Raw genomic sequence first — 22,005 nt, forward strand, 5'->3', positions numbered from 1 at the left:
ATTAACGACGGCAGTGGGGCCTCTGGCCTTAGTCAAACGAGTTCTGTTTCTAAAATCATCAACTATATGTAATACACTTAACCAGCAATAGTTAAGCTTGCCCAGAACCGAGCTGACTAAAACCACATTACTGTGTGACACCTGCTTTTCATGTGAACGGCCCCTACGCTAATAAGATTTTGTTTCTCTCTCCCTGTCTCGTCCTCAATCATGAGGACAATAAGACAAACAGATCCAGATCCAGTTCCGGTAAATGTGAAAGTCAGCACACCTCTGATCTACTGGCTGTTCTTCAACGTGATGTCCAGCTGATGCCTGACCACAGACCACCGGCAGAACCCGCTTAATCTCCGCTTAATCTCCTTCCATTTCAATGTATATATATATATATATCCCAAGGGTTTTTTCCTCCTAGGACTTTTTTTTTACTTCCCCGGCTAAAATTCCGGGGTTTTTTTCTCCTAGGGGGTTTTTCAACCCGGGGAGGCAGCCTTTTTGGGCTTAACTTCTATACGTTACATTAGTAATACGTTTGCTTATAATGTTGATTTATAGCCGCAGCAAATTTAGCTGCTTGTGCTATCGTGTATTATGTTATGCTATCTGTCGATTTTCTGTGCTTTTCACTAAATCTATTATGTAAAGCTGCTTTGATACAATTACCAAATTGTGAAAAGCGCTATATAAATAAAATTGAATTGAATTGAATTGAATGTCAAGACTATGCTTTCAGGGATCATTTCTATAGTTTTAAACTAGGAAATGTGTTTCAGAAGAGTTGGGTCTCTTGAACCACGATGAAGAGTGTTGATGTGTTTCTCTGAGCGTGAATCAAGGAATGGTTAGTGGTAGTTATCACAGATCATTGCTATTGATGAATGTTCTTTACTCCTAATAGGTTTAAAGAAGAGAAATGCATGATCTGAGTGGGTTTGTTTTTTGAGGTTTAAAGAAAGAACATAATAAAGAGTACTTCGTTTGTGTATACAAATATTAAAATGTATGTTTTGTCTTGTCATTTCAGAGTGCCATAGTTTTTGCCTATTTCAACAAACATACTGTTAGATTTTTGGTAGAGTACACTACTAGAAAACTATCTGAATCACTGTGTTGCTCAAATTGTGCAACAAGGTTTCTTTTCACGTTGTCGTCTTGGTTTAGCCGCATGCATAACACAACACACCACTGATGAGGTGCACATAATACAAAACACTCTATAAAGAGGCATTCCCGACCATCAGCGAAAATACATTTTCTCAAATAAATTCTGGAGCGAAATTTCAACGTTCAGGCCATTACTCGCCAGAGTCTCTGGCGGACACTTGAGTGTTTTCAGACTCTAAAGTCCATGCTTTGTGCCAACTGTCTAGAAAGTGGTAAAGACAGGGTTGAGTGGTTCCTTTGTTGATGTTTGATGAAAGAGGAACAAAACAGTAATCATAACAACTGAAAAACATTAGCGGAATGGTTAAAAACATACGTTTTCTCTAGCACAATTTCTATAGGTCAGTGCTAAAGCGTTTAAACGCAAATAGGGCAGTCTAACGGTTCACTTGGACATTATCACGACAGCTTTAACTGTGGTGAAGTATAACACATGATGCTTTTTCAATTCTTCAGCCACGTGTCTTCTGTGAGGGGGTATAGCTCAGTGGTAGAGCATTTGACTGCAGATCAAGAGGTCCCCGGTTCAAATCCGGGTGCCCCCTTGGCTATACGCCTGTATGTCCGTCGTTTGGCGCGCTAATATTTCTGACTCAAAGTTCATCCTGGATCCTTTTAACATAGGGGTAGGCAAATGTCGGTCCTGGAGTGCAGCAGTCCTGCAGAGTTTAGCTCCAGCTCAAATCAAGCACACATGAACAGGCTAACCAAGGCCTACAGGGTCACCTGAGAACTACAGGTGGATAAGGTTTAATCAGGGTTGGAAGTAAAATCTCCAGGACTGCAGCACTTCTGGACCTGCGTTGCCGACCCCTGTACTACGCTAAAGACGAGCATACACTGTGCCATTTCAGCACAGTCGTGGCTAAATGCCAACCTACACTTAACGAGTAAATCCCATGCGACGTGAAGCCAAAGCTCACGAATTGCATGCTCACACTCTACCAGGGGTCTCCGACCCTGCTCCTGGTGAGCTTCCGCCCTGCAGATTTTAGCTACAACCCCAATGAAACATAGCTGAAGCAGCTTATCAAGGTTTTCAGGGTTGCTTGATAATTACAGAGAGGTGTGTTGGAGGTGTGTTGAAACTGAAGTCTGCAGGAAGGTAGCCGACCAGAAGCAGGTTTGGAGATACCTGCACAATTCGGTCAGATCGCAGAGCTGCGACTTGACTGCTCACACTTCACGTCTGAAACAAATCGGTGAGATACCCGAACTAAGAAGTGTGTGGCTGTTTGCCAGTTTCAGAATCAGCATCCATGCATTCCTGGGAAATGCGCCGCCTTTCTCATACAGTTTGTGCGGTTCCTTCAAGCGATCGCAAAATATGTGGCACAATCCGTTTATACAACCAAGTACCACAGCATGTAGGTTTCTGTAGTGTAGTGGTTATCACGTTCACCTCACACGCGAAAGGTTCTCGGTTCGAAACCGGGCAGAAACAGCGCGTTCCTTTTGATACGCTGCGAGTTAAAAGCCTCTCTTGAGACACGTTACTCCTTGTGTCATGAAGCACTTTTGAAGTTACACACAGTTCCGCCCGTCACATTCGCTTCACGCGTGAAAGGTGGCCAGTTCGCAAGTGGGCGAAAAGCATTGCCCCTTTGGGGAGTGTTGCACAGAGAGAAAATGTGTGGCTAAATCTATCAAAATAACCAAAGAATCCACACGAACAGGTTTCTGTGGTGATGTGGTTATCACAAAAAGTCCTCGGTTCGACTGAAATAAACACTTTGTTAGAGATATGACAGGGTTTTGGTCATGTTGATTTAAGTACCTCAACAGTTACATCAGTTTGATGCACGTTATTTTAAACCTGATCGTCTGTTAGTGTTAGTTGAACGTAAGACAGGAAAGTGTACTGAGGTTTAGTCAACATTACCCAGCCAGTTGGCTGTGTAGATAAGCCAATGAAAACCTCTTGTTCCCTTTACATAAAGTCTTGAATGTCTCGTTTGTTTTTTGTCTGTTTCATGTTGAAATCCGTTGAAAACAATTTTGAAAAAGAACCCCAATCAAATAAAGGTCAATCCTTGATAATATCTCTAAACATGTCTAAGGCGATGGATTGCTGATGCACAGTTCTCTTTAGGCGTTTACCTTCCGTTAGGCAAAAAAGAACACTTTCAAAAAGGTAACGTTTAATTAAATCAACAACGGAAACTATTTGATTCAAACTACTACGTACTTGCTGGTAATTTAGGAATCGCACAATTCCCAACCGCAGGGGTTCCGACAAAGTTTCACGTGACGAGGTGGCCGAGTGGTTAAGGCGATGGACTGCTAATCCATTGTGCTCTGCACGCGTGGGTTCGAATCCCATCCTCGTCGTCTGTCTGTCGTTGTGAAGTTGAACTGTCTTTAACATGCCACATTGCCGATGGTTACGTTGTTTCCTACACCTCTAGGAGTAGAGAAATCAGTGTGTTTTCTTTTCACCAGTTTTGAAGTTCTTACTCGCCAGAGTCTCTGGCGGACACTTGAGTGTTTTCAGACTCTAAAGTCCATGCTTTGTGCCAACTGTCTAGAAAGTGGTAAAGACAGGGTTGAGTGGTTGAGTGTTGATGTTTGATGAAAGAGGAACAAAACAGTAATCATAACAACTGAAAAACATTAGCGGAATGGTTAAAAACATACGTTTTCTCTAGCACAATTTCTATAGGTCAGTGCTAAAGCGTTTAAACGCAAATAGGGCAGTCTAACAGTTCACTTGGACATTATCACGACAGCTTTAACTGTGGTGAAGTATAACACATGATGCTTTTTCAATTCTTCAGCCACGTGTCTTCTGTGAGGGGGTATAGCTCAGTGGTAGAGCATTTGACTGCAGATCAAGAGGTCCCCGGTTCAAATCCGGGTGCCCCCTTGGCTATACGCTTGTATGTCCGTCGTTTGGCGCGCTAATATTTCTGACTCAAAGTTCACCCTGCATCCTTTTAACATAGGGGTAGGCAAACGTCGGTCCTGGAGTGCAGCAGTCCTGCAGAGTTTAGCTCCAAATCAAATCAAGCACACATGAACAGGCTAACCAAGTTCTAAAGGGTCACCTGAGAACTACAGGTGGATGAGGTTTAATCAGGGTTGGAAGTAAAATCTCCAGGACTGCAGCACTTCTGGACCGGCGTTGCCGACCCCTGTACTACTCTAAAGACGAGCATACACTGTGCCATTTCAGCACAGTCGTGGCTAAATGCCAACCTACACTTAACGAGTAAATCCCATGCGACGTGAAGCCAAAGCTCACGAATTGCATGCTCACACTCTACCAGGGGTCTCCGACCCTGCTCCTGGTGAGCTTCCGCCCTGCAGATTTTAGCTCCAACCCCAATGAAACATAGCTGAAGCAGCTTATCAAGGTTTTCAGGGTTGCTTGATAATTACAGAGAGGTGTGTTGGAGGTGTGTTGAAACTGAAGTCTGCAGGAAGGTAGCCGACCAGAAGCAGGTTTGGAGATACCTGCACAATTCGGTCAGATCGCAGAGCTGCGACTTGACTGCTCACATTTCACGTCTGAAACAAATCGGTGAGATACCCGAACTAAGAAGTGTGTGGCTGTTTGCCAGTTTCAGAATCAGCTTCCATGCATTCCTGGGAAATGCGCCGCCTTTCTCATACAGTTTGTGCGGTTCCTTCAAGCGATCGCAAAATATGTGGCACAATCCATTTATACAACCAAGTACCACAGCATGTAGGTTTCTGTAGTGTAGTGGTTATCACGTTCGCCTCACACGCGAAAGTTCCTCGGTTCGAAACCGGGCAGAAACAGCGCGTTCCTTTTGATACGCTGCGAGTTAAAAGCCTCTCTTGAGACACGTTACTCCTTGTGTCATGAAGCACTTTTGAAGTTACACACAGTTCCGCCCGTCACATTCGCTTCACGCGTGAAAGGTGGCCAGTTCGCAAGTGGGCGAAAAGCATTGCCCCTTTGGGGAGTGTTGCACAGAGAGAAAATGTGTGGCTAAATCTATCAAAATAACCAAAGAATCCACACGAACAGGTTTCTGTGGTGATGTGGTTATCACAAAAAGTCCTCGGTTCGACTGAAATAAACACTTTGTTAGAGATATGACAGGGTTTTGGTCATGTTGATTTAAGTACCTCAACAGTTACATCAGTTTGATGCACGTTATTTTAAACCTGATCGTCTGTTAGTGTTAGTTGAACGTAAGACAGGAAAGTGTACTGAGGTTTAGTCAACATTACCCAGCCAGTTGGCTGTGTAGATAAGCCAATGAAAACCTCTTGTTCCCTTTACATAAAGTCTTGAATGTCTCGTTTGTTTTTTGTCTGTTTCATGTTGAAATCCGTTGAAAACAATTTTGAAAAAGAACCCCAATCAAATAAAGGTCAAGCCTTGATAATATCTCTAAACATGTCTAAGGCGATGGATTGCTGATGCACAGTTCTCTTCAGGCGTTTACCTTCCGTTAGGCCAAAATGAACACTTTCAAAAAGGTAACGTTTAATTAAATCAACAACGGAAACTATTTGATTCACACTACTACGTACTTGCTGGTAATTTAGGAATCGCACAATTCCCAACCGCAGGGGTTCCGACAAAGTTTCACGTGACGAGGTGGCCGAGTGGTTAAGGCGATGGACTGCTAATCCATTGTGCTCTGCACGCGTGGGTTCGAATCCCATCCTCGTCGTCTGTCTGTCATTGTGAAGTTGAACTGTCTTTAACATGCCACATTGCCGATGGTTACGTTGTTTCCTACACCTCTAGGAGTAGAGAAATCAGTGTGTTTTCTTTTCACCAGTTTTGAAGTGCTTACTCGCCAGAGTCTCTGGCGGACACTTGAGTGTTTTCAGACTCTAAAGTCCATGCTTTGTGCCAACTGTCTAGAAAGTGGTAAAGACAGGGTTGAGTGGTTGAGTGTTGATGTTTGATGAAAGAGGAACAAAACAGTAATCATAACAACTGAAAAACATTAGCGGAATGGTTAAAAACATACGTTTTCTCTAGCACAATTTCTATAGGTCAGTGCTAAAGCGTTTAAACGCAAATAGGGCAGTCTAACAGTTCACTTGGACATTATCACGACAGCTTTAACTGTGGTGAAGTATAACACATGATGCTTTTTCAATTCTTCAGCCACGTGTCTTCTGTGAGGGGGTATAGCTCAGTGGTAGAGCATTTTACTGCAGATCAAGAGGTCCCCGGTTCAAATCCGGGTGCCCCCTTGGCTATACGCTTGTATGTCCGTCGTTTGGCGCGCTAATATTTCTGACTCAAAGTTCATCCTGGATCCTTTTAACATAGGGGTAGGCAAACGTCGGTCCTGGAGTGCAGCAGTCCTGCAGAGTTTAGCTCCAAATCAAATCAAGCACACATGAACAGGCTAACCAAGTTCTAAAGGGTCACCTGAGAACTACAGGTGGATGAGGTTTAATCAGGGTTGGAAGTAAAATCTCCAGGACTGCAGCACTTCTGGACCGGCGTTGCCGACCCCTGAACTACGCTAAAGACGAGCATACACTGTGCCATTTCAGCACAGTCGTGGCTAAATGCCAACCTACACTTAACGAGTAAATCCCATGCGACGTGAAGCCAAAGCTCACGAATTGCATGCTCACACTCTACCAGGGGTCTCCGACCCTACTCCTGGTGAGCTTCCGCCCTGCAGATTTTAGCTCCAACCCCAATGAAACATAGCTGAAGCATCTTATCAAGGTTTTCAGGGTTGCTTGATAATTACAGAGAGGTGTGTTGGAGGTGTGTTGAAACTGAAGTCTGCAGGAAGGTAGCCGACCAGAAGCAGGTTTGGAGATACCTGCACAATTCGGTCAGATCGCAGAGCTGCGACTTGACTGCTCACACTTCACGTCTGAAACAAATCGGTGAGATACCCGAACTAAGAAGTGTGTGGCTGTTTGCCAGTTTCAGAATCAGCATCCATGCATTCCTGGGAAATGCGCCGCCTTTCTCATACAGTTTGTGCGGTTCCTTCAAGCGATCGCAAAATATGTGGCACAATCCGTTTATACAACCAAGTACCACAGCATGTAGGTTTCTGTAGTGTAGTGGTTATCACGTTCCGGCGAAAGGTCCTCGATTCGAAACCGGGCAGAAACAGCGCGTTCCTTTTGATACGCTGCGAGTTAAAAGCCTCTCTTGAGACACGTTACTCCTTGTGTCATGAAGCACTTTTGAAGTTACACACAGTTCCGCCCGTCACATTCGCTTCACGCGTGAAAGGTGGCCAGTTCGCAAGTGGGCGAAAAGCATTGCCCCTTTGGGGAGTGTTGCACAGAGAGAAAATGTGTGGCTAAATCTATCAAAATAACCAAAGAATCCACACGAACAGGTTTCTGTGGTGATGTGGTTATCACAAAAAGTCCTCGGTTCGACTGAAATAAACACTTTGTTAGAGATATGACAGGGTTTTGGTCATGTTGATTTAAGTACCTCAACAGTTACATCAGTTTGATGCATGTTATTTTAAACCTGATCATCTGTTAGTGTTAGTTGAACGTAAGACAGGAAAGTGTACTGAGGTTTAGTCAACATTACCCAGCCAGTTGGCTGTGTAGATAAGCCAATGAAAACCTCTTGTTCCCTTTACATAAAGTCTTGAATGTCTCGTTTGTTTTTTGTCTGTTTCATGTTGAAATCCGTTGAAAACAATTTTGAAAAAGAACCCCAATCAAATAAAGGTCAATCCTTGATAATATCTCTAAACATGTCTAAGGCGATGGATTGCTGATGCACAGTTCTCTTCAGGCGTTTACCTTCCGTTAGGCCAAAATGAACACTTTCAAAAAGGTAACGTTTAATTAAATCAACAACGGAAACTATTTGATTCACACTACTACGTACTTGCTGGTAATTTAGGAATCGCACAATTCCCAACCGCAGGGGTTCCAGTTTCATGTGACGAGGTGGCCGACTGCTTTAAGAAGTCCTAACAAGTCCTAACCAAGTCCTAACAATTCCTAACAAAGTCCTAACAGTTCCTAACAAGTCCTAACAACTCCTAACAACTCCTAACAAATCCGAACAGAGTCCTAACAACAGCGTGGCAAAAGAGCCAATCATATGCTTCGAAACAGTTGCCGCTCCAAGGGGGGCAAAAGAGCCAATTATATGCGTCGAAACAGGTGCCCCGTGCAAACAGTGTTCTGATTGGTTACTGACGGAGACAATGTTATAGTTCATCCTCAGGTAACTGTATTGACAGTCGGCGAATATCTCTAGACACTAAAAGTAAGTAGAACTTACTAAATTATCTGAATTTAATTATAAATCACTGAAGTGAAATCGTAAAAGTATTTGTTGTGTTTGTAAATACTTCTGCTTTGATCAACGTTGGATGTTTTTCGTGAAGTTAGATAAGACGGTCACAAAACCTTAAAGGATAACGCCATTAATTATTATTTAATATGACATTTATACTATTTTTAACAAAATATGTTGTCAATAGATAGATAGTCACAAAAAATGACTAATATCTAATATTTTACACCTCATGAGTTCTCATGAAAATAGTTGTTTAATTAGTAATATCCTATGAGAATATGTTTTTTATTATATTTATTTCTAAATTTAAATTGTATGGGTTTTTCATTGTACTGAGCAAGACCATATGCTGTAAACATCTTGTTTTATGTCTATTCTTTGACCATTTAAGTACAAATCGTTTAAATACCCATTATTACAGTGTAGTAGAGTATTAAATTATTATTCATATGATCTTTTTTGTATAATATTAGTCTTTCAGACAAAACACTGGTTACACCACTTGACCATAACGTCTGCAGCAATAGGACAAGAGATTGAAACAGAAAATAGCCATCAAGGTAAACTGAATTGGATATTTTGTTATATATTCATGTCATTCATCATATTCTGTATCAAAAAAACATCATATGAAGAAACAGGATTGACTTGTGTTGTGATTTTAGTTCAGTTATCATACAATAGAGAGATTGTGAGTGAGAGAGATTATCATTTTTCCCATTTCTTTCATCACTAAACTGTTTTGATTACATTTTTTAATAACCGACAACCATCAGGGTGAGTTCATGCCATCTAATGTGATCTTAACAAAGTATTTCACATTAACATAACAATGTAAATGAAACAGTGTCTCAGAAACTTAGACTTAAAAAATTCCTGGGCCTGTATGTATAAAACTTCTCAGAAATTCTCTTAAGAAATTCTTAGTAAGGAGTAGGACCAGTTTGAGAATAGGAGACATTTATAAAGAGGCTGAAAGCCACTTTAAGTAAAGTGTAAGACTCATTCTTAAGTGCTGACTTAAGTGCTGCAAACTGAGGACTAAAATGATTTCAACCTAAAATGGCCGCCCTTAACCTCTGAATCAGCCCATAGAAAGCCGGCAACGGTACATTCACAGCAGCATGTGACACCATACATTCATGAATCATGAAGACATTACAATTATATTAGTATTTAAATATATTAATTTAAATTTGCTTCAAGAAATGTTTAACAATATTACAAATAAGTACATACGTTTATTTTACAAGATTTGCACCATTTTGATTAAGATTTTAACATGTTAAAACATGTTAACATGTTACAAACGTAGTGCTATTTAAAAAATTAAGATGATGAATCATATTTTCATTTCACTGACAAGCTGTTTAAGAAAATACTAAAGTTTGCAAACACTTAGATAAAAAATACTTGTGATCAAGCCTGAACAAGATGATGAAGTTAAGCTGGATTTCTCCACTTAAACACAATTGTAATTTTTGCCATCTTTGTCACTTTCACATTTGGTTTGCTCATTGCTAACATTATGCTTGGGGTCAGGGTTTTATACTCTTTGTCATGATTAGAATGAGAACGAACCCAAGCGCAGACAGATGGAAAACAAAGATGACTTTATTAATAAATAAACAGAGCCCACGTGGGAGCAAAGCACATTAAATAAGAAACAATAACTAGGACTGACTAACACTAAACTTGACTAGACTTTGACATTAACTAGACTGAACTTGACTAGACAACACAATAACAACATTCAAAGAACTTGGCTTACTAGACTTGACTTAACACAGGAACGGATCAAGAACAGTGCTAACAATACCAGACAGAACACAGAGCACAAGGACCTTAAATAGGGGTAAATTAATGAGGGGTACAGGTGACAAGGATTAGTCAATGAAGGCAAGAGGATGACAAGGGAGCGGGGATAAAGTGACAAGACACGCAAGCACGCAGCCCAACAAAAAGGCCACGTGCAGGCACACAAAACATGAGTCTATCATGATTCTGCCTCAAGACTAGAATAAAGCAATGACAAGAGGGCAGAATCATGACACTATTAATATCACTTTACATGTAATGATATCACTGCAATCTTGTAGATACTTTGCAATTTTTGAGGTTGATAATGCTATTGTAGATGTTATTTACATTTTATGGTATTTTATTTACCTGTCATAAACTGTAAAACCAAAAAAGCGTCTCTACTTAAAAAACTTACTTCAATTAGAAACACCTAATATTTAAACATTTTAACTTTAATTATTTCACTTAAACTCAGAAAATTTAAGTTGAAAAAACATTACATTTTTAGGCAATATCAATAAGTTGATCCAACTTTAACTTTTAATATTATGCAAATTTATGTACCTTTAAGTATGCTGTCTTGTTAATCCCATAAAAAATCTTGGTACTGTGCAAGCACTTAAATAAGTTTCACTAATATACATCTTATACTGTATATTATATTGTGTAATATAATATACATTGTATAAAAAACCCTATACTCTTTATATTTCATAATGTTATATTAATTCCTATCTACTGTTTATATACTACTAATATGTATTTATTGTACATTTTCTGGTCTGCAACAATACATTTGTAAAAAGTGCTATATAAATACATTTGAATTAAAGTAATTCTTACACATTCTTTGTTGTAAAGTGCATGATCTTCGCCTCTCTGCTGCCTTCTTACTCTAAACTAGGTTAAGAGACCTCTCCAGCTCTCTTAAATAATTTAGGAGCTGAGACCTAGTCTTAACACTTAGGAGGCTTTATAAATCAAACTTATGCTTAAGTCTAGGAATAAGAGTAAAATGACATTATTCTTAGAATTTTGACACACTTAAGACAAAAATTTTACTCTGAGCGGCTTTATACATACAGGCCCTGACCAGATAAGTTAAGACTGTAAAAAACATACAACCTTATATTTTAGCTGCTTAATTTCCTATCTATCTATCTGTCTGTCTGTTTATCTGTCTGTGCATGCAGGCCTACATGTTGCATACAACAGCATAAATGACTATCTCTTGTCCTATAGATGCCAAAGCAAGGAAAGCCAGATTCATTCTGGACCGGCGTCATGATGCTGTTTGCCCAGGGGAAATATAAATTTTCCGCTGGCTAGAGACCTGGGAGCAGACGTTGGAAGGCAGTGTTAGAGAGGATAAAGAATTGTCCGCTGACCCCTGCATATGGCCTAACGGTCAGAAAAAAAGATATTTTTGGGAAAACGATTCCCTGCAAATGTGGCTACCATGATGTAAGTAATGTCATTGAATCCTTAAACATAAGATGTGAGACAAAGATGCTGACAAATGCTTCCTTTACAGCTGTTCCCCATGGCTGGTTCTTCGCTGTATGTGCTTGATTCTTCTAATGACTTGTTTTGATGCAGAGTTTTGTGTGATTTAGAGGATAAGAGTATATAGAGTGTAAATACAAAATGTTGTTTCCCCCAGTCAGGACAACAGACAGGGGCCGCAGCAGGTGCACAGCAGACAGGGACCGCAGCAGGTCCACAGCAGACAGGGACCGCAGCAGGTCCACAGCAGACAGGGACCGCAGCAGGTCCACAGCAGACAGGGACCGCAACAGGTCCACAGCAGACAGGGACCGCAGCAGGTCCACAGCAGACAGGGACCGCTGCAGGTCCACAGCAGACAGGGACCAGTGATAATAGTATGACATGCTCCCTTTGTGCTCAGGAAGTGCTCTCTGACCAGTTTACACAGCATCTGTCAGACTTCCATGTCCAGGAGCAGTGTGAGCACTGCGGCACAAAGGCCATGGGTGCTGTCAGGTTATCAGAGCACCTTGAGAGGTGTCATGTCTTAACCTCACCTTCAACCCCTTCAGCCCGTCCCTCCACTAGCCCAGCCCAAGAGATGACACCGACACCAATCGTCTCTCCCCGAGATGCTCCAGCTACAGTCTGCCTCACAGCCCAGGAGACGACACCAACCATCTGTCTCCAAGTTGCTCCTGCTCCTACCCCTTCCACACTATCTGAGATGGCACCAGCGACTCAGAGTGGCACACCACTTCCTTCTTCTCCTGCTTCTGCTCCTCCTCCAGCAGCACCAGGACTACCAGTCCCTCTGCGCTTTCCAGAGGTAAGCCGGGCCGGGTTTTTACCAAAGCCATTCCTCCTGGTCATCAAGCCAGGTGATTTGGAGTGGATTGCCCACATTCTCTATGACGCAAGAGGGCAACTGAGACAGAATGTCAGGGAAAATTGGCACCACCCCCCAAGCCCAATCAGATCTGTGGCACCTCCAAACCCACATGATTACTTTCGACAGAGGATGTTCCTGTGGGCACCAATGCGCATGTGGGGCATCCCTTTGAAATGTACTCAGTGCAACCGAAAGATGCACCACTCTGGCATTTACACCAAGGTCAGAGAGGTCATTGATGTGGACAGCAAGTATTATTTAATAGGGGGAGACTACCCAAGGTGCAGCCAGTGCAAAATACCTGTCTGTCCTTGGAGTAGTGAGATTTTAAACCAACTGGACCCCTCTAACCGCAACAAATTCCCTGCTGTGTTGACTACACATTTGGCACTAGACAGAAAATGTTTGACACTTTTGCGTCCTAGAACAGCAGGGAATAGCTCCAGTTACCTGCAGCAGGCATTTCAAGAGGCACACAGTGAGGAGTGGGCTAGGAGATCCTGTGACTATTTCACAGATTGTGAAATTCACAAAAAATCCTGCCTGAAGCAGTCCCAGGCTGTTTATTCCCCGCCACCACCCTTCATTCCCTTGCCCCTGGCCCAGTGGTTTGAGACAGTGCATGCCAACGATGTTGTCGGCCACCTTGATGAACTCAAAGGTGTCATCACTTCAACATTTGGCAGAATTATGAAGCTCGATTCCACTAAGAAGGTAAATGTAAACATATAAGCTTGAGCTCATTTGTTCTTTAAGGGTTTAATAAGAATACATGTGCTTATGATGTATATTCTTTTGTTATAACAGGTGACCAAAAAACTGGCTGGGGGTATTGAGAACACGGCAACATGGATGACCAATGTTGGGAACGAGCATGGTCAGGTCCTCAACTCTGTCCTCACAACCGGCGAGGGGGGCTGGACTGGATGACCTGTGCCAAGGGATCGTCCAACGGTACAGGGATGCTGGTGAGCCACAGCCAGCCGCCATCTATGTGGATAGAGACTGTTGCAGTGACAGAGGTGGGTTACCTGTAATTGGTGTTGATGTTTTTTTGCCAAATTATTGCAGTTGATGACACTACAAACCAGTGGCTGCTGGTGACTGCTCCTCTGAGGGGCCAAATTCAAAATATGGGTTTGGAGTGTCATGTGTGTCGCTTGTGTTTTCAAAAAATGTGAACCATGTGCATCACGTGTTTTGTCAAAATAAGTGCCTGCTCCACATGTGTCAAAACCGTTTATGATAAAAGAGACGCTCACATTCACAAAATACAGACAAGTAACTCCCTTACAGTAAACTTGAGATTATATGAGTATCTGGCAAACACAAGCGTCTTTTTTATGAACCCATAAACCCTTTAGACGCGTCTGCAGCAGGTACTGATTTTGACAAAACACATGATGCACATAGATTCACTCGACCCACCAAACACATATTTCGAAATGACGAACCACACACATGACGAATACATACATGTTGTGAGGGAAAAAAATGTATTCATGATCTTGTGAATTTACACAGGGGTGAGCCCAGTTCTCCATTGGTTTCGGCCATGGACGTCCACTGTGCGGTTGGATGTGTTCCACTTTATGAGGCGATTCACCAAAGGTCTCACCACAGAACACCATCCACTGTACGGTACGTTCTGCTCCAAATTGTCGAGCTGCATTTTTGAGTGGGATTACCAGGACATCAGTAATCTGAAAGAGGCGAAGCGGTCAGAGCTGAGGCAAAAGCATCAGGGCTATGAGCCAACAGATGCCCAGGTGTTGGCGAGCATCAGCTCTAAAGAGCTAGCCAAGCACTGCCGCAGGAAAACCCGGGGAGTGGAGGAGACCCGTGCCCTCATCAAAAGTCTTCTTGACTCCATGTGGAACCTTGTGGACGGCACTGGTCTGCACCTTATTAACCACGAGCGCATGTCTGAAGTGTGGAAGGTACAGCAAAAGCACCTTGCCTGCATCCAGGATCCACCAGGAGTGCAGCTTTATACAAACACTGGGTCAGGGCTGGAGAAAGGAGAGAAGACACTGGATGTGCTAAGATGCGCCAGAGGGTCCTCCTCTTTGGAAAGCTTTCATAAGCACCAGTGTGCTTTCATTCCAGGCATGTTAAAACCTCACACACACACACACATGGTATATTTTGCTATTGAATGTTGACATAATATTGTTGTAATTTGTTGTAATCAGTGATCCTGTTTTTTGTCTGAGTAGGGTGGAGATGCAATGCATTAAACACTCAGATGTACATGCTTGAGGGTGTGTCAAGGTGGAATTTAAACCGGTCAGCACAAGCACTTTCAATGACTGAGACATCCAGGACAAAGCTGTATGACATTCGTTTGATGTCCAATGTGAATGCGCTCAGCAACAAAGTCTTGGGAAAACCTCTTCTTCCAGAGTTTATCCCCCCTGGGAAACCTACAGGTAAGAAAAGTCTGCTGTTGATGATCAGACCTGTACTGTGACATGGTACGCAAGTAAACAATAATTTTTCCCTTGGTGAATATCTATTGCAGGAGAGCGAATTGCTGTAGAATATCTTCTGGCACAGTCCAACAGAGGAGATCTTCTGACCCAGCAGACTGGTAATGCTGACATCCTGCATGAGATCTTGGATGAAGACCTTGAGGACGAATGTCCTGATGTGACCGTACCACAGGCTCATGACCTTACATTGCAGGTAATATTATGTCAACAGTATATCTGGGGTCTGTTCTTCATACGTAGATTACTCCGTTAGCTGGATTTGATTGTTGGTGATTTCTCTTGATCTTGAATTATTTGGTTCTTCGAAACTCATCCTAGAGTTGCTGTCATAGCAACCGGTCCATAAGATTAAACCAGCTCGGGAGCAGGCTTATTTCATGTAAACATTAGATCGCACCTTTTTAAGCGAATGTGATACGTAAAGTCTGTCGCAGTTATGCATTCTCATTATACGTTGGCAATCTGCATAAGATGTACTATTAATATGAAAAGCATTTCAATTGCAACACATAAAAAAGGATAGATTCAATCTTTTAGCGATGTTATTTTAATGTGGGTTTATGTACTTGTGCATCTTTGTGAAGCAGCTGTTCTACTTATTATTAAATGAATGACAAGACAAACATGCTTATGATCACATTCATTTTAATTTCTTTATTAAAATAGCAATCAAATCATCTTTACCCAGCAATAATAGGTGTTGCGTTAATAACTATAGATGCGACGTAGTTTCAAAGATTGATTCAGTTTTAGCCCATTTCCGCCACATGCACTCACACCCTACAAACTGAGAACAACTTCCTCTCCCCGGTCTCACAGACTCTCGCGATAATACACGGTCTCACTTCTCGTAGACTCTATAATATATCCCCTCCCACATAAAGTTAACAATCTCCCTCTCTTAAAAAAAATGAACAGGTGACTTTGACATAAAACATTGTCACCAAATACAAATTATTTTCATAACGCAGTAACATTTGCTATGCTAGAGTATTTAACAGTTTAACAAAAAAAGTTCAATGAACCAGATATTACAGTTTCCATACGCCCTCAGAGTGCTTTAAGAAGTGAGGAAGCATCTTTTCTGCGTCAAACAGTCAGCAAGTTGTGACTTGCTTCTGACCAACGCACTTTGATTTTGTTAGCATGTAGGAGCTCTTTGACACCACTTTATTTCTAATCTTAGCCTCTTCTCTGTGACCTGCTTTGTAGACTTAAGAGCGTCAAACAGGGAATGATTGTCATTAACAAATAAGGGGAAGATCATTAAGATCAGCTTTACCAGTAGTAAGCAAGAACATAGTGTCAATACCATCTGACAGTATGGCACCCAGGGGTGTTATTGTAAACACAAGTTACCTTTAACAAGGTACTATTCGGAACCTCTTAAAGATTTCTAAACACCCAAGTCTTTGTAACACCGACTACGCCATCCTGGGAATTACACCCAGGGAAATATAAATAATGGCACACAGGTTAGTTCCCACAAAGATTCAGAGGAGACATAAATACAAAAAACAACAAAACTTTATTTATACAGAGTGTAAAACCACAATTTAAAGTAATCTCTTTAACACAAGACTAGTGAAGCTAGCTTCATTTAAAAACACTGGATTAGGTACCAGAAAAAAGTTCAGATCGGATAACAGGGAGAAAGAAAAGCAAATTTCCACTTCACCACACACTTTAAATACAAGTTTCTTTGGGCTAACTTCACCACACGGGTTTCAAAGAAACTAAAAAGTTACACATCACAACACAAGATACACTCATTGAACAATTACAAAAAAATAAATTTAGAGGTTAACACTCCTCCCTGACCGATCTAACACTTGAATAAAATACCACAGCTCCACAAAATAACCAAAACACACCAACTTGTGAAACCAATTTTAAATCAAATAAACAAGGAAAACAAAAATCAGTTTATAACAAAACACAGTAAACAAACTAGCACTCATTCCTCACTTAAACCATAATCTACTTACCACACGCAAACGTACACCCTCTATAATTCACACACGCACACACACATTAAACGACATGTCGTTCTCACACTACGCACGCTATAAGTCACAAACACATTAACTTTAACTCATGCACACGACCACAAATATACCATACACCACACAAACCTCCTCTGGTTGAAACCATACGGGGGTAGCGAATGCCCGAGTTAATACCCATCCCACAGTTTTTCCCAGATGAAGGGGTGGACCAGGCGTCAGAAATGTACGCCGCTAGGCAGATACTTTGACAAAAAAAAAAAAAAAATTGAAAAACAAAACACGAAGGGGAAGCTGGGCCACTATCCTAATCAGCTACCCAGTGTCATATGGGCGTATACCTCCAGAGGGCTTTAAGCTGATAAAAGAAAATTACAGCATTAACGATGGAATTTTCATAATCGGCATGCAATAAATCAGTAGCATACCCACCTGATTCGGCACTGCTGACACATCAAGTGATGGATAAACTCCGCACAGCATGTATAATATGTAAACAAATAGAGCACTTACAAACAACAGCTCCCTTTATATTAAATAACTCGATAGTTTACAAACCTGATTAATAGAGTCAGCCTTGCTAACGACAAAGCACGGCACGATAAATACAGCCCGGAATGAATACTGAGACAAATGAACAAGGCGCATACAGTCAACAGCTCGTCTTAAATAAAACAAATTATTTATCCACTGTGGCATACCCAAAATGCAGCAAGTCCACAATCAAATGCTCGTCCCAAACGGCTCAAAAGATCCACTAAAAAAACATAATGCATTCAACATCCAAAATCACAGCAGCAACCACCCATAAACACATTCAAACAATGCTGGAAACCTTCCTTTTATGCACACCTTCACCCATAGCGCACCTGTCTCTAATTAAAGCACTTATCATTCAGCCCCGGCTCTGGGTAGTGCTGCTACAATCGCAAGGGTTTCTCCTGCCAGCGTGCTTCTAACCACACGTCTGATTTTCTTAGATTGCCAAAACAAAGGGGAAAACTTTAGTGTTTTTTCCATGAGGACAATTAAAGCCCCTTCCTCTGTACCTCCATCCTGAGGATTGCCCAGTGAGGCATCCCTGAAAACCACTAAACTTAAATCATCGCTGTTTCCCAAGTGTTGGAACTTAAGTGTGACCTTCTCTGACTTAAGTTTACAGGTTACTTTGTTCACTTCATGTATGGCTACATGTGTCAAACATTACATCTGGTCTTGTTTGTTTAGCAACCCACAAAATCTGTCCTATTTTGGACCGGAGTTGTTCTCTTACTTTCTTCTTTAGTGGAGCCTCTCTCTGTACAACTCGTGCTGCCTGTAAGTGAACTGGTTGTAGGTTTTCAATGGAACTGAATGCTGATGCACCTCCACTATACCACCCACAGTAGCAATATTCATACCCACATATGAAAAACTCTCATGCTCTTCACCACCCACGTGAAATACAGATTTAAGTACAGGGATGACATTAGTTACAAAATCCTCTGAACCTGCCCAAAAAAATCATCCACATGGCATGCCAGTACGCCGGTCACCTCAGACTGCTCATCGTGCCAATAAAACACTGCAGGATCAACCTGTGACATTTTACCCCCACTGTTCAGCCTGAGTTCTTTGACCTTGTTGTACCAGTAAAGGGAGGCGTCTGCAAGTCCAAACACACATTTCTTTAGTTTCCATAATAAATTGTCCACACCTGCTTCTGGTGGGGGACGAATGTAAATGTCCCTTGAGAGTTCCATTCCCTTTAAAGAAGCAGACTTAATATCCATAGAATTCACTTTCCATTTGTTCTAACATATAACAGCTAACAGCAGCCTGAATGACTCTGATGCACATGTGGGAGAATATTTTTGTAATTCATGGATATTGACTTCTTCAAAACCTCTCGCCACAAGGTTTCTGTGTTTGTCAGGGAATTTTACATCTCCCTTAACACTCATTTCATCATCTGAATTCTCTGACACATCCGTGTGTATTACGTTTTAATTTTATTAACTATTTTCAGGAATATCGAGTAGTACAAGTTTATCCTCATCCTGTGCATTAACTTTATTCAGCCTGGACTGATCACCCTATGTCTGATAAATAATACAGAGCCATCCTGACCGATAACTACAGCAGGGCCTTTCCACTCTGTACTGTCTGCACGTTTGTAGTACACCCTATCTCCTGTCTCGTACTTTCCATCTGTAGGCCTGATCTGCTTTTGTAAAGCTCTTCTTATCCTTTCTGAACATTCCACCTCTGTGAATGCTCTTCTGGAAGCATGCAATGCTGCTAAGTGCTGTCTTACTCTAGTACCAATAGAACTGCAACCAAACACAAGCTGATATGGACTATAACCATGCACATTGATCATAATGTTTTTGGCCATTAGAGCCCAGTCTAGAGCAGTCTGCCAACCACACTCGTTTCCTTTTTTCACCTTCAGGAGGATCTCAATCAGTGTCATGTTGTGTCTCTCCAACAGCTTGTTGCTCCAAGGACTGTATCCTGCTGTAGTCTTTATCTCAGTGTTGAATTTTTCTGCCATCTCTCTTAACTCCTCATTGTTTAACTCACCACCGTTGTCTGTGTATATTCTTTTCGGGGCACCATGAAAACTTATCCACGAGTGAATGAAAGAGTTGACGATCTCCAAAGCTTTCTTTGTTCTCACAATGTTTCCAGCGCTGAAGCAGGTAAAGTGGTCGATGATATGGAGGTACCACCATACGCCAGGTTCCAGCTCATGTAGATCCATTGCCACTGTCTAATTGTGCTCTGAGGCTAAAGGCAAACCAACAGCAGGCCTGGGCTTGGTCTTGCTATATCTTTGACATACGGATGATGTCTTGCAGAATAACTTGACAGTCTTTGTCAGTATTTCCAGAGCTGAGGATGAGCCTCTGCAGCCGGTCTGCGGAGGCGTTGCCAAACTGCTTATGAAGCTTCAGGAGAACTTTACGCTTCCCTTTTGTAGACATCTCTATTGTGACAACAAGAACGTCACTTTCATTGGTGTCCGCTTCATTATTACCATCTCTAATGTCAACACAATAATGTTCTGAACTAGTGAGCTCAAGAGGCACTGGTTGCTTGAACATGACAACTCTGTCATTCTCCATGTCTTAAACTGTTCCTGCTTTCTTTAGAGACATTTTACTCAGCAGTAAAGGAATATTAACAGGAACAACTTCCGTTTTAATGTGACATTTTGTTGGTCCGATCTTAGCGGGAAGCTTCACCCTTTTGTTGGAGTATACCACCTGACCATCACCAAATCTGAACGGTCTGCAGCTTGAAGATTCTGTTTGCAACAGTTTGTTTATTTGGCTTTGGCTCAGATCTTTTATATAACTATACAGCCATTTCTCACCATAAACAGTAAGTGTGCATGCTGTGTCAATGATAGCTGATCCCAGTGATTCAGTTAGGAAGATCTCAGAGTCTGTCATGACTTTGATAAACAGTGTAATGTTACAATCTTCCACATTTTCATCTTCTGCTAGCTTTACTTCATTTCTGCGATGTGGACAGTCTTTTGCTCAATGGTACATGCTCTGACAAACGCATTTTGTTCGCTTACCATATTTGTCAAGTGGGTTAGTACCTTGCTATGGCTGCCACTGTCTGCTTTGTGACGGGCCGTTGTTCCGTCTGAATTTGCCCGGTGGCCGCTGCTCCGTGAAAAACACTGCATCTTGAGTCTCCCTGCCTCTTCTCATCGAGACAAGCCGTGTTTAAACACTAACACAGCGTCAGGCAGGGTCATATTGTACTTCTTCATGCTGTTGTATCTCTGCTATGAGTCTATGATGTAGTCCGTCATGGACACCACACAGTTTTTAGAAATTGAGTCAAAATGAGAGTAACAAGTCTCCAAATACTAACTTCATTTTTCCAGCCCTCGTATGATTGGGCTTCGTCAAGCTTAGGCGGTACTCTGTAGCTAGAAACCATCCTCTGCTACCATGCAAATAACTATAGATGCAACGTAGTTCCAAAGAAAGATTGTATTATTCCGTTTTACACCCAAATCCGCCACATGCGCTCACACCCTACAAACTGAGAACAACTTCCTCTACCCAGTCTCACTAACTCTTGCGTAAATAAACTTAGTCTCACTTCTCGTAGACTCTATATCCCCTCCCACATAAAGTTAACATTATGTACAATAAAGAATATTACTCAGTGTGAAATAAGTTTCCTTTGAATAAACTCATCTCTGATTTTAGTTTTTGTCTTTAGATTGTCAACTAGGCTTACAATGTCATGCACGAAGGGTTTGCCTAGTCCTTTCTATCTATTCTATCTTTAAAACTCTGTCTACAAAGAAGTTACCCTGTCCCTTTCCTTTGAAAAAAATGCCAATAACCAAATAAGTTGTTTTTTTGCACATATTTTCACATATCTTTATCTTCTTTACTACACATTTCTGTGCAGACTCAGCAGATGCAAGACTTTCAGTTAATGTGGACTACTGCTAATATCAGACCTGCAAACTTGTCGCTTTTCGGCGACAATCGCCGTTTTCTTGGTCAATTGGGTCATTCACGTGAATCGCATAGAACCGGAGAGGTTTTTTTTTAGGTGGGGGTGGGGGGGGGGGGGGGGTCGGAAGGCTGCCCTTTATCTGAATGCAATGCGGGCTAGAATTGCCAAACATTATTGGATAATTCTTATACTTGACATTTCTCTGGGCCAATCGGAATCTTAGCATGCTTTCCTCTGGGCCAATCGGAATCTTAGCACTTCCTTCAGAATCTTGAAGACAGCGCGGTCCTTTGGATGAGAGACACACCTCTACCACGCGAGTCTGATGGACACTTTTAACGTGAAGGAACCATCTTATTTGAGGTAAGTCAACTTTTTTGGACCAAAAACGACAACTAGTTGTTTGCTTGATTTAATTAGCATTAGCTACCGCTT

General features: G+C 41.7%; 8 non-coding genes across 8 annotated transcripts; all 8 read left to right on the forward strand.

Annotated features, from left to right (window-relative positions):
• The first annotated feature begins 717 nt into the window (after positions 1–717).
• On the forward strand, positions 718–931 carry LOC135719578 (small nucleolar RNA U3). The gene has a single exon (XR_010521208.1). It is a non-coding gene; the product is annotated as a small nucleolar RNA U3 (small nucleolar RNA).
• Positions 932–1,637: 706 nt separating this feature from the next.
• trnac-gca (transfer RNA cysteine (anticodon GCA)) lies at positions 1,638–1,709 on the forward strand. The gene has a single exon. It is a non-coding gene; the product is annotated as a tRNA-Cys (tRNA).
• Positions 1,710–2,535: 826 nt separating this feature from the next.
• Positions 2,536–2,608, forward strand: trnav-cac (transfer RNA valine (anticodon CAC)). The gene has a single exon. It is a non-coding gene; the product is annotated as a tRNA-Val (tRNA).
• An 805-nt stretch (positions 2,609–3,413) lies between these two features.
• trnas-gcu (transfer RNA serine (anticodon GCU)) lies at positions 3,414–3,495 on the forward strand. Its single transcript has one exon. It is a non-coding gene; the product is annotated as a tRNA-Ser (tRNA).
• A 463-nt stretch (positions 3,496–3,958) lies between these two features.
• On the forward strand, positions 3,959–4,030 carry trnac-gca (transfer RNA cysteine (anticodon GCA)). Its single transcript has one exon. It is a non-coding gene; the product is annotated as a tRNA-Cys (tRNA).
• An 826-nt stretch (positions 4,031–4,856) lies between these two features.
• Positions 4,857–4,929, forward strand: trnav-cac (transfer RNA valine (anticodon CAC)). Its single transcript has one exon. It is a non-coding gene; the product is annotated as a tRNA-Val (tRNA).
• An 805-nt stretch (positions 4,930–5,734) lies between these two features.
• trnas-gcu (transfer RNA serine (anticodon GCU)) lies at positions 5,735–5,816 on the forward strand. Its single transcript has one exon. It is a non-coding gene; the product is annotated as a tRNA-Ser (tRNA).
• A 463-nt stretch (positions 5,817–6,279) lies between these two features.
• On the forward strand, positions 6,280–6,351 carry trnac-gca (transfer RNA cysteine (anticodon GCA)). The gene has a single exon. It is a non-coding gene; the product is annotated as a tRNA-Cys (tRNA).
• Positions 6,352–22,005: the final 15,654 nt, after the last annotated feature.

The sequence above is a fragment of the Paramisgurnus dabryanus genome, chromosome 14, assembly GCF_030506205.2.
Source record: "Paramisgurnus dabryanus chromosome 14, PD_genome_1.1, whole genome shotgun sequence".
Lineage (NCBI taxonomy): Eukaryota > Metazoa > Chordata > Actinopteri > Cypriniformes > Cobitidae > Paramisgurnus > Paramisgurnus dabryanus.